The 17,385-nt window shown below is 41.9% G+C and overlaps 1 protein-coding gene across 2 annotated transcripts in view; it reads right to left on the bottom strand.

The window, feature by feature from the left end:
• The window catches only part of LUZP1 (leucine zipper protein 1), a 96,447-nt gene that overhangs the window by 12,374 nt on the left and 66,688 nt on the right, over positions 1-17,385 (bottom strand). The window contains exons 1-2 of one of the 2 annotated variants that reach the window (XM_025380481.1): positions 12,395-12,462; positions 11,832-11,937 (exon numbers count right to left, since the gene is read on the bottom strand). The gene's annotated coding sequence lies outside the window, so the exon portion shown is untranslated. Of the gene's footprint in view, positions 1-11,831; positions 11,938-12,394; positions 12,463-17,385 lie in introns of those variants that run through there. The other variant, XM_025380490.1, reaches the window with a different exon arrangement.

Raw genomic sequence — 17,385 nt, forward strand, 5'->3', positions numbered from 1 at the left:
AACCACTTCTCAGCAGAAACTTTTAAGTAGGTGGCAAGTAGAATGGACTATAGGGGATATGGGTGGGAGCAGGAAGACCAAATAGGAGGCTATTGTAGTAATCCAACCAAAACACAGTTATGGCCTAGATCAGGATGGTGACAATACATGCGTTCCAAGAGCACATGACCAAGACAGTTGAGAAATGGTCAGAATTCTGGCTGTAGGAAGGTATGACCAAAGGATCTGCTCTTAGACTACATGTTAAGCATGAAGCAAAGAAAGGAATTAAGAAGCCGGGTGCAATGACTCATATCTATAATCCCAGCACTTTGAGAAGCTGAGGTGGAGTTCAAGACCAGCCTGGGCACAACACAGTAAGATCCCGTCTCTATAAAAAGGTAAAATAAGATAAAATTAGAAAGTGCAGTGGCATACACCTGTAGTCCCAGCTATTTGGTAGACTGAGGCAAGAAGACTGCTTGAGCCCAGGAGTTTAAGGTTTCAGTGAGCTATGACTGTGCCACTGTACTCCAGCCAGGGTGACAGAGCAAGACCCTATCTCTAAATAAATAAGCAGATAGATAGGTAGGTAGGTAGATAGATAGATATGAATTAAGGTAGACTCTAAGGTGGCTGGGCTGAATTTGTAGACGGACAGCATTATCATCAATTCAAATGGAGATGACCGCAGATGGAGCAGTCTGAGAAGGAAGATGAAGAGTTTCATTTGGGACATGTGTATGAGACGTGTATAAGATGTGTAAGGGCCTACTTGAAATTCCTGGTAATGATTTAAAGTGAAACCAATCAACAAAGTTCTATCTTTTTCTCCAGTCTTGTTCAGCTGGTTGAACAGACGAAAGAATAGAGAAACCAGAGTTGGACTGAACCAGGTCGAAGCACTGCATAACAAAGCAAGAGAAGGACAGGAGAGCAGAGTATGTGTGTGAGGGACTTTAAATTCACTCTGTATAGAAGGAGGTGATGAACAGTGAAAATATAATAGAAACTAATGAATTGAAGGGGACTTGAAGGCTTGTTGGAGTAAGGGTACCAGGTACCAGAGGAAATTAAGCCTGAAATATAGAAGACAGATATCAGAGAGGGACTTCAAGGAATTGAAATCATGGAGGGACTGTAGTTATTGATAATGTCAAAAACGAAGTATAATTATAGGAATCCTGTGGGGGAGTAGGGAGAAGTAGAAAACAAGATCATTGGAAGAGAGAAATAATTGAGAGGTAAAGGTGTTACAAGGGTCACCAGCATGTAAGCACCACAAATTAACAGGAATAATGCTGGAAAGAGTGACGTTAAGACAGAATCTGAAGTTGTTGAGAAGGTAGGGGCAATGACTCAGGGCATCAATAGATGACAGCAACAATAGGGTATTAGGTGATGTTGTCCAGTAAGATTGCATTTAAAACTCACGGATAAGAGTGAAGAAACACAGTCTGAGACATAAGAGAAAAACAGCCACCACTGTAGAGGGAAGAAATGACTCCAACAATGATCCTATGAGAAAGCTCAGGGCAAAAGAAAAACAACTGAAATTGGGCCTGGCGGAGACGCCAAATGCCAATTCTCTCCAAGCCTGATTCTTCTAATGGCTGCACTATAAGCCTAGAGCCACCAGATGGGGCTCAAGCTCAGCTCCTCAAAAACACCAATGCTTGAAGCTGTTGAAAAGACCAAGCCTCCCCCTTCCATTCAGGTCTTGCCCACCCGATTACAGCTCCCTGTCCATCACTCGGTTTTTCTGGGTACATCTTTCTCTGTCCTCTCATCTTTGCCTCTTTTGGTCCCCCTTCTCCTTTCCCCAGCCTACCTGCTTCCTCATTCTCAAAAACATAGAGGGAAAAAACCTTCTATGTTTATGTTTTTAGAAGGAAACCTTTTCCCTTTTAAAAACTTGCCTTTGGCCTTCTGCCCAGTGGTACAATTAAAACCTTGTCAATTTATACAGTGTTGGTTTGGGGGGACTTAACTAAGTTTAGACCACATACCAATTTTAAATGAGTGTATGATACAAAGGATCTGTGTTCCCATCATAGTCACTGGAAGACAAATGATATATGATGCATCTATAAAGTGCTTTAAAACAGCATATCGCCATAAATACGCTTAAACCATTAAATTGTATATTTTAAAGAGATAAACTTCACGATACATAAAGCATATCTCAATAAAGCTGTTAAAGAAAACCCAGCTTATCCTCAAACTGTAGCATTCTCTCAGCACATCTTATTTATACTAGCTTATACTATAGTTTTCACAATCTCTTTTTCAAAAGAAGGAAACGTTAAACTTTAGTATAGCCCCATCTATAAATTATCATAATTCTGAATTAGGAGAGTCTGGGAATTATACCACTGTTTTATTTATTTGGCATTTAGTGCCAATTTTGTATGTTCTATTCAAGACTCTGGATGATACCAACCAACCAGTACAGGCAATGAAAAAGCTAAACCCAGTAAATATACAGCAAATACTTACTGGACACATACAGAGAAAGCAGGTATTACACATCACTACTTAAAACCCTCTAAAGGTCCTGGCTACTGTTAGGATAGTCCAAATTCCCCATGATGGCACCCAAAGCCCTTCATGATCTGGCCCCGCCAGCTTCTTCATCTACATCCTCGCCCTCCCTCTTCCCTCTGGGCCCTCACTAGTTTGATTCCTTCTCATTTCTTCAGATCCCATCTTAGACAAGGCATCCTTCTGGAAAATTCTGGAGTGCCTTCTTCAAACCCCAGGCCAGAATCAGGGCCTCTCTTTTTCGATTTCACAGTCTGCTGTATGGTTCCCACCACAGAACCTATCACACTCTATTGAAGCTTTATTTACTCAATTCTTCTCTTCAACTTGTGTCACCACTATATTCTCAGTACCCAGCAGAGAGCCTAGAACACAGTGAATGCTGAAAATTCCATGAACTTGACTGATGAGTGAGTCTCCTAATTTTCAAATAGCTTGTCAGTCCCTTGGCAATGACCATTAACAGAAAACAATAAGAATGTCCATGATCTAATCATGGATTACAAAGGAGAAAACAGATGGCAAGAGTGAACAGACAGCACAGACACTCAGGCCCTGTCGTAATGCTCTGAAGGATCTCATCCCTAGCCCTGTGCCACTTGCACAATGTCTCAACCACAATACTCTCCCCTTGACCTGCTGGGAAGTCCTTTCTTGCAGGTCTATGCCATGCAAACAGGACACAGATATCAAAAAACCACAGCACTCACAGGATGTCCAGCTCCAGTTATTGGACCACGTGTTGGAGAAGTAGTAGAAAACATTTCTGGATCTTCCTCCACTCCTCAGAATGAGATTTCAGAGTCAGAAGGTAGCTAAAGATCATTTAGTCAACTGGTTTTCAAACTAGACTCAGCAAATCCCCTTGGGGTCATTTAGGGGAAAGAGAGCCGGGGAAATATTTTGAGCAGGCTGAACTCCAGGCTCTTTTCCACTTACTCAACCAAAGCAACTGATTTTAGCTTCTTACCATATTGGGCTTCCCCTATATGACTTTATTAAATAAAGAGATCTACATAGCTTTTATTTAAAATAAAATCACTTACTTCATCCAATCCCCTTAATTTAGAAACAAGGAAACGGACTCAGAAGTAAATTCTGTGCTTTCTCCAGCAGTTTAGCAAAGTCAAGGACTTCAGTCTCCTGACTATATTCAGGATTCTTCCCATTATGCAAAATCACCTCCTTATAAACTCTTAAGCATTTTTACAAAATGAGGAGTTCTGAGCACTACTCTATAAACAAACTAACAATGACAAAAGAGTATAAAGGAACAAATAAGTACAACCACAAATAGGGCACTACTATACTACAGGCAATACTAAGTACCTTATATACATGATTTCTGCAGGAATCCCAGATCTACCGTTTACTTTACATGTTCTTACATTACTCCATGGAGGTTTCCCTCAGTGTCTACACAAACACAATACGGTAATCCCTGGGCATGTAAAATGCTTAGCACAACACCTTGCACATAAGTCACAACAAACAGTACCTAGTATTCCTCTATTCAGCTTTCACAATAACCTTATGGGGCAGGGACTCTCAAATTTTCCCAAAGTACACAGCTAGCAAGGATAGAGCAAATCTAGGTCCAATTCCAAAGTTTATATTCTTTTAAGAATACTATACTGTTTGGCCAAATCACTGATTTTCTCTATGCTTTAGTTCCTCTGAAGAAATAAAAGAAGATCAACTCAACTACCTTACAGCAACACTATGCAATAAAGTTAGCAAAAACACTTTGAAAAGTCCTATGCATACCTAAAGTAAGTTTCATCAGGGAGAATCCTCCTAAAAATAGTGATTCACTAAGATCATCCTTTCTCCCCAGAGTAAACAAGGAACTCGACTGAAAATGGGGTTAGGAGGTTACTTATCTCTGACCTTTTGGCCCTAAGCATAGCCAAAGTAAGAAATGCTTTGCTGCCTCCCAGATCATCCAAAAGCAAAGTAGACGCCTCTCTTCCTACTGTCTCCCTTACTCTCTGTTAAGTATGTTTATCCAGGCAAAATTCATTTATTTAGCAGACACTTATAGAACACCTATGATGCACCCAACATTTTGCCAAGATAAGTAGAAAACCTTACCTTTGCCTGAAGTCTTCCCTGACCACCTTACATAAGATAGCACCCACCCTTTTGCGTCCCGTCTTCTATCCTGCTTTTCTTTTTTTCCTTAGCATATTGTACTATCATACATATACATCGGAAGCTCAGAAGAAGTAATTAAATGTGCCTAAGGGTGGGGTCTGAGAAGGAAATTGTTCATATTAAATCTTGGAAAATCATAGGAAGGTTTTTACAAAGGGAAGAACAGTCTCACTTTTTCATGCCAACTTCCCCTACATTAGTACCTGGCTCAGTTCTAATTCACGCTAGCAAGATACAGCGCCAACTGTCTCTCATTCAGGGCTCTTTCTATCAAAGTTGCTGAACCCAGCTCCAAGTGGCCCCATCCAGCATTTTGGAGGGTGGCTCTTCTTCCTGTCCTGGCAGATCAGGAAGGTCTGAAATAGAACATAATCAGGCCTGCCCTGCCCCTTCTCCTAACACAGCTGCCATGATTCACTTCCTGTTCCCAATAGTCATTTAAAGAGGGGTCGGCAAACTTTTTTTTTAAAGTTTGACAGTATACATGTAAGTATGCAAACTTAGTTTGAGAGTAAATATTTTAGGCTTTATAGGATCTAAGGTTTCTATTCCAGCTACTGAACCCTGACAATGTAGTGATGAAGCAACCACATACATACTGTACAGAAGTGGATGAACATAACTATGTTTCAATTAAACTTGACTTACAAAAACAGGCAGTGGGCAGGGCATGGCAGCTCACGCCTGTAATCCCAGCACTTTGGGAGGATATGGGGGGAGGACTGCTTGAGGCCAGGAGTTCAAGGCCAGTCTTAGCAATACTGCAAGACTCTGTCTCTATTTAAATAAATTATTAAAAATTTAAAAAGCAAAAAGACAGTGGGCCTGTCTGCCAGAATTTGCCAATCTCTGATCTAAAGGATAATGGGAGCAATTTTTTTTTTTATTTTTTATTTTTTAGAGACAGGGTCTACCAGGCTGTAATGCAGTGGAGCAACCACAGCTCACTGCAGCTTCCACCTCCTGGCCTCAAGCAATCCTCCCACCTCAGCCTCCCAAGCAGCTGGGACTACGGGCACACGCCACCATGCCTGGCTAATTTTTTTTTTTTTTTCTTTTTTTTTGGAGAGAGGGGGTCTCTATGCTGACCAGGCTGGTCCCAAAATCCTGGACTCAAGCCATCCTCCCACTTTGCCCTTCAAGCCTTCTAAAGTACTGGGATTACAGATGCGAGCCACTGGCCCTGGCCAAGAGCTATTTTCAAGCAGCTTCCTCCTGACCACTTGTAGTTACCTGTTTTAAAATCTTAGGCTGTCTAAGTCTCACCATCAAATTCTTGCACATTTCTATTTAATTACAGGGCTTACATTATTTTTCCCAGAATCACAAATTCATGTAATTTGGATATGCAAACTCAAGAGTTAGGAACCCAGCTAGCATATAGAGATTCTTCATGTTGGAAAGGATTTAGAGATCATCTAGTCCAACCTCCCACTCAATGCAGACGCTATCTAGCAAGTAGTCACTCAGCTTCCGTTCAAACACTTCTAATGACAGGAATGACAGTCACTTCCTCCCAAGACAACTCACTCCATCTTTGGACATCTCAAAGGTAAGATACCCTACTTATTTTTCTTCTTGGCACATTTAACCACCTGATTACTTGTAAATTTATTTACACTGATTCTTCTTACCATAAAGTAGGATGTGTGACGTCAGAAGCATAGTTTTTTGTGTTTGTAATTTTTTACTGCTGTATCCCCCGCCCCTTGAACAGTGCCTAGTACATAAAGAGTATAAAATAGTTGTTTATTGGGAAGGAGGGAGGGAGGAAGAGAGGGAGAGAGGAAAGGAGGGAGGGAGTGAACAAGCTAACAAAACAATGCTGCATTTGGGGAATTTAATTCAGCGTGGCTGACACCAGAGACACAAGGGGAAGAGCAATTAACTGGTAAGGTTTAGGTGGTAGGTTTGAGGCCCCTGAAATGTTACAGCAAGTGCAGAGGCTGAGGGTGTACTGTTTGAGGAACATTCCCTTATCTCCTTTCCTTCCAAGCCCCCCCAGCCCACAGCCATTCCAACAGTAAACATCTTTTTTTTTTTTTTTTGAGACAGAATCTTGTTCCATCATCCAGGCTGGAGTGAAGTGGCATGATCTCAGCTCACTGCAACCTTCACTTCCTGGGTTCAAGCAATTCTCGAGAACTGCCTCAGCCTTCCGAGTAGCTGGGATTACAGGTGTGTGCCACCACATCCAGCTAATTTTTCTATTTTTACTAGAGACGGGGTTTCACTATGTTGTCAACACTGGTCTTGAACTCCTGACCTCAAGTGATCCGCCTGCCTTGGCCTCCCAAAGTGCTGGGATTACAGGTGTGAACCACCACGCCTGGCCCAATGGTAAACATCTTTCAATGCATCTGTTCTCTGGGACTTCCTTTTCAAAACATCCTTCCCTACAAGAGAAATGCACCATCCTAAATTCTGTAGATGCTACTATCACTATACCCACGATATTTAAAATATCTGTCCTTCCTCTGGGCTCTGAGAGCAGGGACTGTGTGATCTTCATTTTTCAGTCCTGGGCACTGAATACAGTGACAGGGGCAAGGTAGGAACCTTGTAAATGTTTTGTAAATAAATTAATGTAATAGTTTTATTATATTCCGTACTGGCCAAATTTACATAAAGGGGACTATTTTCAGATCTAGGCACTACATTCTAGGAAAGATGATTAGCCTTTACGCCAAAGGCTGAAATGCAAGTGCCAAAGAGATCAGGCCAATGATTTAAATGAGTTCAAGGGCCTAGAAGGACTATAGCTAAGAGGGGTTATGCCCTCCTTTTATATATAATCTCTTAAATGTAGCCAATGAATTCAGATTTTAAAAAAGAGAAAATAAAAAGAATACCACTGTATAGTCCTCCAAAACACACATGCCTGCAAGTGGAAATGGGAAGCAAATCTGCAACCTGTATTGGACAAAGGAATTAAGTAAGGGAGTAACACAATCAGAACTGCAGTTTTTTAAAAGACCATTCTAGCAGGATAAACTAGGGTGCTATTGTAATAGTCAAGGCAAGAGATGGGATAAGGGCCTGAACCAGGACAGTTCAAATGGAGTAAAAGGGTGGGACGGATGAAAGATGACCTGGTCTGCCCAGTTCTCATAACGAAGTCCAAGATTGCATGAACTAATCTGGCAGCCACAGTACCAGTTTGTAGATTCATACTTGTTTTGTTTCCAAATAAACTGTTAAATCTCATTTTTAATAACCGAAATATGGGGTTTAATTGTTTTGCAGGCAATGCGATACAATGATTAAAGTTTACGAACTCTGAAGCCAGGTAGCCTAAGTTCAAACTCTGACTGTACTAGCTACTAGCTGTGTGACCTTGGGTAAGTCATTTGACTTCTCTATGCTTCAATACCTGTAAGGTTATGGTATGTGTAAATGAGTTAATGCAAGAATTGCTTAGACTAGTACCTGGTCCACAGTAAGTGTCATGTAAGTTTCAGCTTAAATTATTATTTATTATTTTTGGATTTCAACTTCTTAGTTTTAATCCCTTGACTAAATATTCTCTACACTGTCCAGCCTGCAAGCATTCACTATGTAAGTCTCATAGGCATGTCTTTTCTGTATCTTCATCCAAATTGATGTTCAAAAACAAAATATAACCAAAAACAGCCCTGACAGCCCTGTAGAATGTCACTAAAAACACCTCCTATAGATTAACACCGATCTACTACAATTCCTGAGTGCAATTATTCAACAAGCTCCAAAGCCAGGTCAAATTTTTTTTTGTCTTGGGATCACATGAGAAAACATTAAATACCTAATTTTAGCACTTAAGAAACATCACCTTTGTAGCACATTCCAATCCTCCAGCAACCTAGGAATCTTTCCAAAAATGAAATGCGCTGATATATACCAAACTGCTATATGGTAATTATTTCTGGATAATGTGCTTTTTTTCTGTTTTTGCTTACGTCTATTCTCTAATATTTTTATACTGAACTTGGACCAATCATTTAAATAAAATCATGGCAAGGCTTAAAGAAAAAAAAGAATTGTTACCAGCTAGCATGATTTATTCTTAATGAGTACAAGCTGGCTTCTAGGGGTCACTGTTGTTCTCATTCTTTGATCAATCAATTTTAGAATTTTACTCGAGATCACTGTCAAGTTTCCAATGACATCCTTAAACCCATGTGACCCAGAGGTTAACTCCAAATAAATCAAACATCTCAGATGGGCACAGTGGCTCATGCCCATAATCATAGAGCACTTTGGGAGGCTGAGGCAGGCAGACAGCTTGAGCCCAGGAGTTCGAGACCAACCTCGGCAACATGACGAAACTCTTTCTCTACAAAAAATACAAAAATTAGCTGGGTATGGTGGCATGTGCCTGTAGTCCCAACTTCTCAGGAGGCTGAGACGGGAGGATCAACCGAGCCTGGGAGGTCAAAGCTACACTGAGCTGAGATCACACCACTATACTCCAGCCTGTGTGACAGAGTGTGAGACCGTCTCAAAAAACAAAGACAAAAATTTAAAAAAAAAAAAAATCAAACATGTCTACGGGGAGAATTAAAATTTGAGAGCCTTCAAAATATGTCTAGAATCCATTGCTTTCTGGTTAGCCACCACTACCACCCAGGTCCAACCTACCATCATCCCTGCCCTGGACTACTGATTACTGCAAAAGCTTCCTAACTTGTCTCCCTGCTCCCATCACTGTCCATCCTTCCCCACCCTCCACAGTCTGTTCTCCCACAACAACCAGAGGAGGCCTTTTAAAACATCAGTCAGATCAAGTCACTCCTCTGCTCTAAACTCTCTAGTGCACCTCACTTAGAATACAATGCACTCCAAAGGTGTCACATGGCTAAGGCCCTACAAGATCTAGGTCCCATCACTCATCTGCTGCTCCTTCCCTACGACTCCACTCCAGCCACATGGCCTCCTTATGGGTCCTTATACATGACCAGTTACACTCATCTCATCCCTCACAGTTACACTCATCTCATCCCTCACATATACCTGCTGTTCCCTCTGCCTAGGATGCTTTTCCTTCCCCTAGATATCTCCCTGGCTGGACTCCTCACTTCTTTTAGATCTTAGCTTAAAATATCACCTCATCAGAGGCCTTCCTTGATTGCTATACACAAAGAAGCAATCCCTCAGCTCCCTACCACTATCACCTTACGCTGCTTTTTTTGTCTTCTTAGTATGTACAATCTAGTGGATGTTATTATCTATTTACCTGTTTATTTATTTATATCTAATTATTCATTTTTATCTGTTTCTACCCATTAGAATACAATCCTTCAGAGCAAGGACTTTTTCTATTTTGTTTAATGCTGTATACTTGGTTCCAATAACTAAGGCATGTAGTAAGTGGTCAATTTTTTTTTGTCATCAGAACATTAGCCCCAGTATATAGCAAAATATTTTATGCATAATAGGTATGTGTAGGCTGGGCGCAGTGGCTCACACTTGTAATCCCAGCACTCTGGGAGGCCGAGGTGGGCAAATCACCTGAGGTCAGGAGTTCAAGACCAGCCTGGCCAACACGGTGAAACCCTGTCTGTACGAAAACTACAAAAATTAGCCGGGCGTGGTGGCATACACCTGTAATCCCAGCTACTCGGGAGGCTGAGACAGGAGAATCGCTTGGGCCCAGGAGGCGAAGGTTTGCAGTGGCAGTGAGCCAAGTTCGCCAGTGCACTCCGGACAGGGCAACAGAGCAAGACTCTGTCTCAAAAAATAAAAAAATAAAAAATAGGTATTTGTAATAAGTTTTACGAATAAAATGGTTGTTCTCCCCAAAATTTCACCAAATATATGAAAACACCATTGGTTCTTCCATTAAAAGAGACCAAAAACTGGCTGCCACTCGCCCAACAAGAAATTAATTTCATAACCCAGTTCTCTGAGATAAGAGAAATGCTCCAGGGAAAGGAACAGAACAAGAATCCTGAACCAATTAACAGGGCAAGAGTTTGCCTTGAATTTTCCCACTCCTTCAAGAAGAGTTCTGTAGTATCCCTAACTACACCTATTTCCTAAGAGGGGTTGACATGAGAGCAAGAGGCTTTGTTAAGATTCCTTTCCTATGCCCAGTCACTGCTATGAGGAGAACCCATTTCCCACTCATTCTGAGTTATCCTATTGCTCTACTTTCCTAGGGAAGTTTTCTCTATCATCCAGCTATCAGTAGCAACCAAGACCACTGGGTCTCTTGGCCACTCACCACTCAAGTTCTCACTTCTCTCCCTTCTATTTCATTAGTGCTCTACTCTGCCTTAGCCAACACCAACCAATAAAATATTGGCACATAAAATCCACATATGGCTAGGAAAAGAAGCTAGTTGTTGATCAAAAGGTTTTGTATTTTGCTTTGCTTTTCCAACGTTAAATCAGTCACAGCCTCAACCAAAAAGTAACTTTCTCAAAAGAGAAACATTACAGTGTAATGAAAATAACCCACTGTGGTGGTGGCTCATGCCTATAATCCCAGCACTTTGGGAGACCAAGGCAGGAGGACTGCGTTAGCCCAGCAGTTTGAGACCAGCCTGGAAAATATAGAGACCCAGTCTCTACAAAAAAATTAGCTGGGCATAGTGGTGCACACCTGTAGTCCCAGTTACTCGGGAGGCTGGGGTGGGAGGCTCACCTGAGCCCAGGAAGTCAAGGCTGCAGTGAGCCATGATCATGCCACCACCCTCCAGCCTGGGCAATGGGAGTGAGACCCAGTCTCAGAAAAAAAGGAAAGAAAGTAACACAGGTTTGAAACCTAGTTCTACTACTTGTGTGAACTTGGAAGAGTTATTTAACCTCTCTAAGCTTGTTTCCTTGTGGTGATGACAACAGTACTTACTTCATAGGGTTGGTAGGGAGCTAACATGTCCAACAGGACTGCGCCCGACATAGAGTAAATATTCAATAAATGGTAGCTACTTCTTAAGGATGGCCTACTTCTTTTGGTTGCTGACCTCATGCAAGGATTTTTCACCCTCATCAGGTTGACTGGTTGGTTAAAGGAGAAAACATGTAAAGTACTCAGCATAGTATTTGGTTCATAATAGGCCATCATAAATACTGACTTTCCTCCTCACTTCCAGTAGTGGCAAAATTATAGTGGCTTCAGAAACCACCCAATCCTATTGGTATGCCCAGGTTTCACTGTACAACATACTTACCATTTAGGCAATTCAAGCTTTCCGTCAATACTTCTGGCGGCTCTCCCTTTGCTTGCAGTTTTGGAAACAGTCACTCACTATCTTTCAAAGACAGTTGTCTCTTGACCTGGATAGAATATAAACAGAATGCAAGAGATAGGTAATGCATGAATCATACCAAGACTGAGCTGACCCAGAGGGTTGTCCCAAAGACTTTTACATATAATTCACTGTCAGCAAGGGGCCAGAGTAAAACCTGCATCTAGATCCTGACACTAAAGGAAACTGGCTAAGCTGGCTATGTCTCTCTCAGGAAAGTCAAGAAAGAATTTGGCTGTAGGAGACTTCCCCTTCCCTATAAGATGATACGGTCCTAGGATAGAACCCACTGTCTTTGCTTAAATTAAAACACCTAAACATTCCTCAACAGTCTAAAAATGTATATGACATCTTACAGCTAGGAAGCATCTCAGAAATCAACTACAGGTTGAGCATCCCTAATCTGAAAATCCCAGATTCAAAATGCTCCAAAATCTGAAACATTTTGAGTGCCCACATGACTCCACAAGTGGAAAATTCCATACCTGATCTCATGTGATAGGTCGCAGTCAAAACACAGGCAGACAATACTCAGGTTTATTCAATGTCCCCTGGAGAAAAATAAAATTACCTTCAGGCTCTATAAGGTGTATAGGAAACATAAATGAATTTCATGTTTAGACTTCGGTCTTATCCCAAGACATGTCACTATATACATGCAAATATTTTTTTAAAAAATCTGAAATCTAAAACACTTCTGGTCCCAGGGATTTCAGATAAGGGATACTCAACCTTCAGTTAAATGTCCTTGTTTTACGGAAGGAAACTAAAACTTGGTAGTGAGTCACGCAATTATTTAGCAGAAAAGAAAGGATTCTAGTAAAAATAAGATGTTCTAGAAGATAGGAAAAAAACATACGTGAGGTATTTACCAACCCTGAGCACTATGCTTTATGTTTTATATAAGACAATAAGAACATAATGTTACCTCTACCTTACAGATAAAGAATCTAAGTTTCAAGAAGTGACTTGTCCAAGGTCTTACAGCTTGCTATTAAATGACAGAGTTTAAACTCAAGTCTGTCTGACTTTGAAAGTCCTTTCACCATGCTGGTTCTCATTTTGTTGCCTTCTAGACTCGGTCCTCAAAAGAGCCCTGAACCACCCAATATCGATTAGAACTAAAAATAGAGCTTCTTTGTCTGCAAACTTACCCTCTAGTTTTGTAACAAGCAGCCTTCTATAGGAGAGCTGAAAAGCCTACCATCCCATTGAATCTTACCCCTAAAATCAGAGAAGAGCTACTAGAGATGGAAAATCTGGGTCAAACTTCTTGTGTTTCTCACTTACTCTTGAGTAAAATGGAAAGGTAGCTTCTAAGCTAGTGGTAAACCTAAAGCTTTCGTACATGATCTTACATTCAAACTATCCTCCCTTCTTTCATCACAACTGCCTCCCCTGCACATCCCTGCAAGCCACCTTGTGACTGCCTTCCAAGACTATTGGTCCCTTCAATCCAACTTCCACACCTCCAGCAAAACACGCACGCAGGCGCGCGCACACACAAACACACATGCACCTGCGTGTGCGCACACACACACGAATCCATCCCTGCCTCTTCCTAGAGAGCAAAAAGGCTAGAATGAAGATGGACAAATAATGAGAGTTTTTAAAAATAGTTTAAAAGATGAGGGGAACAGGAGGAACTCAAGCCTCAAGCCAATAAAATTTGGAAAAAAAAATTTTTTGTAGTAATGAGGTCTCACTATGTCGCCCAGGCTGGTCTGAAACTCATGACCTCAAGAAATCTTCCCACTTCAGCCTCCCAAAGAGAAGAGTTACTGATAGTATCAGGCACAGTGGTTCATGCCTGTAATCCTAGCACTTTGGGAGGTCCAGGCGGGTGGATCACCTGAGGCTAGGAGTTCAAGACCAGCCTGGCCAATATGGTGAAACCCTGTCTCTACTAAAAACACAAAAATGAGCTCGGCGTGGTGGCATGTGAATGTAATCCCAGCTACTCAGTAGGCTGAGGCAAGAGATTCACTTCAAGAGGCGCAGTTTGTGGTGAGCCCAGATCGCACCACTGCACTCCAGCCTGGGTGACAGAGTGAGACATTGTCTGGGAAAAAAAAAAAAAGTTACTGATAATAAAAACAGCTAGAAAATAAGTATCAAAAAGGATCTAGGCCAGGCACAGTGGCTCATGCCTATAATCCCAGCACTTTGCGAGGCCAAGGCAGGAGGTTTGCTTGAGCCCAGTTCAAGAACAGCCTTGACAACAAAGCAAGGCCCCCATCTCTACAAAAAAAATTTTTTTAATTAGCTGGGCATGGTGATGCGCACCTATAGTCCTAGCTACTTGGGAGACTGAGACAGAAGGATCACCTGGAACCCAGGAGTTTGAGGCTGCAGTGAGCCACAATTGTCCTAGTGCACTCCAGCCTAGACGACAGAGTGACATTCTACCTTTAAAAATAATTTTTAAAAGGATCTATACCAAGGCAGTACCCAAGAGATGGCTTAGGTGGATGTGGGGGAAGCTTTAGCTCTCCACCCTCTGCTTTTAAAAAAGAATCAATGGAAGTTAAAGTAAGTGTGATCTGTATTCAAACAGTTTTAGGGCAGTTCCACAGACCTTCTGTCCTGCCCCATCACCACCTGTCTCTTTCCCCCTCCCCACCCACCATAAATACACAACACCCACACACACACACCCACACACACACATACACACACCTTCTTCTGCATAGCCTAAAACCTCTCCTACATAAAAATTCTGAACCCTAAGAAAAGGTCACATAAATCTAGGCTATCTCCCCTAAGGTCTCTGCAGCCCTAACAGTGATAGCAGCACCCCTGCTAAAATCTACTGTCCCAGCACCTACCACCTACTGCCAAATTTGCTGACATGTTACTAAGGCCCAGGGGCTTTTCTCTTCAAAACAAGACAGAATGCACTGCCAAAAGGAAAGAGGAACTCCAGCTAACCCTGATTTGTTTTCAACTGTCTACATTCTCTCCTGTTTCTAAGGGGTAGAAGCAAGCAGCAACTGATTTCTTTCTTCTGAATGCCATTTACTTCTTGCATCCTCAGTGTACTCGCCCTCTGTCCCCAAAACAAGAGGATGACTGTAAACATCCTCAAATTCCTTAGTGATGCCACTTCAGAGAGCTTTCCACCATGACAGACCCATCCTCATCACTTCCCTCAAGCATCTCTTCTGGCACTTATTGTTTGTTGTTACTGTTGGTGGTGACAGCGGTGGTAGTATGTGTGTACGGGTCTGTCTGCCTAGAAGCAGAGATTAAAGGATCCTTACAGATCACAGAGTCCAACCACCTCATTTCCCAGAGGAGCAAGTGAGTCCCAGAGAGGAAACGAGACTTGCCCAAGGTTACAAAACCAGTTCAAGTGAACATTTTTGTCCCCCAAACACTTCAGTAATAGATAAAAATGTCAGTACGAAATTCTGCTTTCAGTATGACCCTCCCACAGACAACAACTATAGTCTGGATAAAACACAAAAACTATCTGAAGTGAACAAGGGCTGGCAGATTTTGAAAATAAGTTGAAAGCTGGAAGAAAGGGCTGACATGGAATGAACTCCCCATTTTTGGAGCTCTGGCCTGAGGCTGGTCGAGCTGAAGTTCCAATTAAAAAACAAACCCTAGGTTTTCTGTCCTGAAGAAACAGCCCAGAGCAGCCAGAGATCACGGGAAGTAAGAAAAAAGAGAGCCAGAGAAAGAAGGAGAGTCTCGGGTTCTGTGTGTAAATTCTGCCCAGTCTCTGGCTGAACCCTGAGCCATGCAAGGCAGGCTCAGGCAGGGCAGAATCCAAAGACCTCAGTTAAAGAGAAAAGAACTGAACTGAGATTTGAACTGCCACCCACTGCAGGTGTGAGAGAGTTTGCAGTTTTGAGTCTGAGTTATTGCCTACTAAACCAAAAACATCAACAGAAACCGAAGTCTCCACAATACAACATTCACAATGTGAAGAATACAATTCCAAATTACATAAAGAACAAGAAAAATCATCTGGGCACAGTGGCTCATGCCTGTAATCCTGGCATTTTGGGAGGCCAAGGCAGAAGGATCATCTGAGCCCAAAGTGTTTTTGAGACCAGCCTGGGCAACACAGTGAGACACTGTCTCTACAAAAAATGAAAATAAATTTAAAAAACCTAGCCAGGTATGGTGATGCCTGTGGTCCCAGCTACCTGGGAGGCTGAGGCAGGAGGATCACTTCAGCCCAGCAGTCAAGGCTGCTGTGAGCCATGTTCACACCACTGCACTCCAGCCTGGGCAACAGAGAGAGACCTTGTCTCAAAAAACAAAAAAAAACAACAAAAAAAAACAAAAAAAAACCTAGAAAAATTAAACCCATTTGCAAAGGAAAAGACAATCAGCAGAGGGCAACTCCAAGACAACCCAGATGCTGAAAATCTCAGACAAAGATATTAACACAGCTATTATAACTAAGCTGAATGAGGTAAAAGAAAATATTCTCAAGGCCGGACATGGTGGCTCAGGTCTATAATCCCAGCACTTTGGGAGGCCGAGGCGGGCGGATCACGAGATCAGGAGATTCAGACCATTCTGGCCAACATGGTGAAACTCCGTCTCTACTAAAAATACAAAAGTTAGCCGGGTGTTGTGGCGCGCACCTGTAGTCCCAGATACTCGGGAGGCTGAGGCAGGAGAATCGCTTGAATCCGAGAGGCAGAGCTTGCAGTGAGCCGAGATCCAGCTACTGCACTCCAGCCTGGCGACAGAATGAGACTCCATCTCAAAAAAAGAAAAAAAAGAAAGAAAATATGCTCAAAATGAAGGGGAAAAAACAGTAAGTCTCAGAAGAGAAACTGAAAAAAAAAATTTAAGTGGAAATTTTTGAACAGAAACACAGTATTTGAATTTTTTTAATTCACTGAATGGGCTTAAGGACAGAATGGAGATGACACAGGAAAGAGTCAGTGAAACATGGAAGTAGAACAATAGAAATGATTCAAACTAAAACAACTCTGGGTCATTCTCAGTCTCTAGAAAAACTACCCTCAGACCCTTTACTAAAGTATACACAGGGATAATTTTCTGTTATCAGAAAAATTGGTATCAGAGATTAACAGAATAACGGGATCACAGAGTTTTCTAGTGGTCCTAAATTATATAGGAAGTAAAGGGAAAGTAATTTTATTTTTCCCCCTATAATTGCTGAAGTAGCATTCAGGATTGTTGAGGAAAAAAGTCAGGAGGGATTTTAATAGTTTTAACAGTTTTTCTGCCCTGTGCAGTCTCTTCACCAAAAAGCCAACATGATAAACAGGCTGATGGCAGGATGGGGTGGGGACCAACCAGGGGGTATGGGGCTAAGGAAGTGCCAGCAGCTTGCTATGTATGAGCCAACCTAGGTGGTTTTAAAGGCAGCTGCCCTGAATGCCATCACTGAGTCGCTTCTCACATTCAAGTCACTTCATGTTGGAGTTCAGAACACTCTAGATAAAAGTGGAAGAAAAAACATAAGCTGCAGAAAACATGT

This window comes from Theropithecus gelada, chromosome 1 (assembly GCF_003255815.1).
Source record: "Theropithecus gelada isolate Dixy chromosome 1, Tgel_1.0, whole genome shotgun sequence".
Lineage (NCBI taxonomy): Eukaryota > Metazoa > Chordata > Mammalia > Primates > Cercopithecidae > Theropithecus > Theropithecus gelada.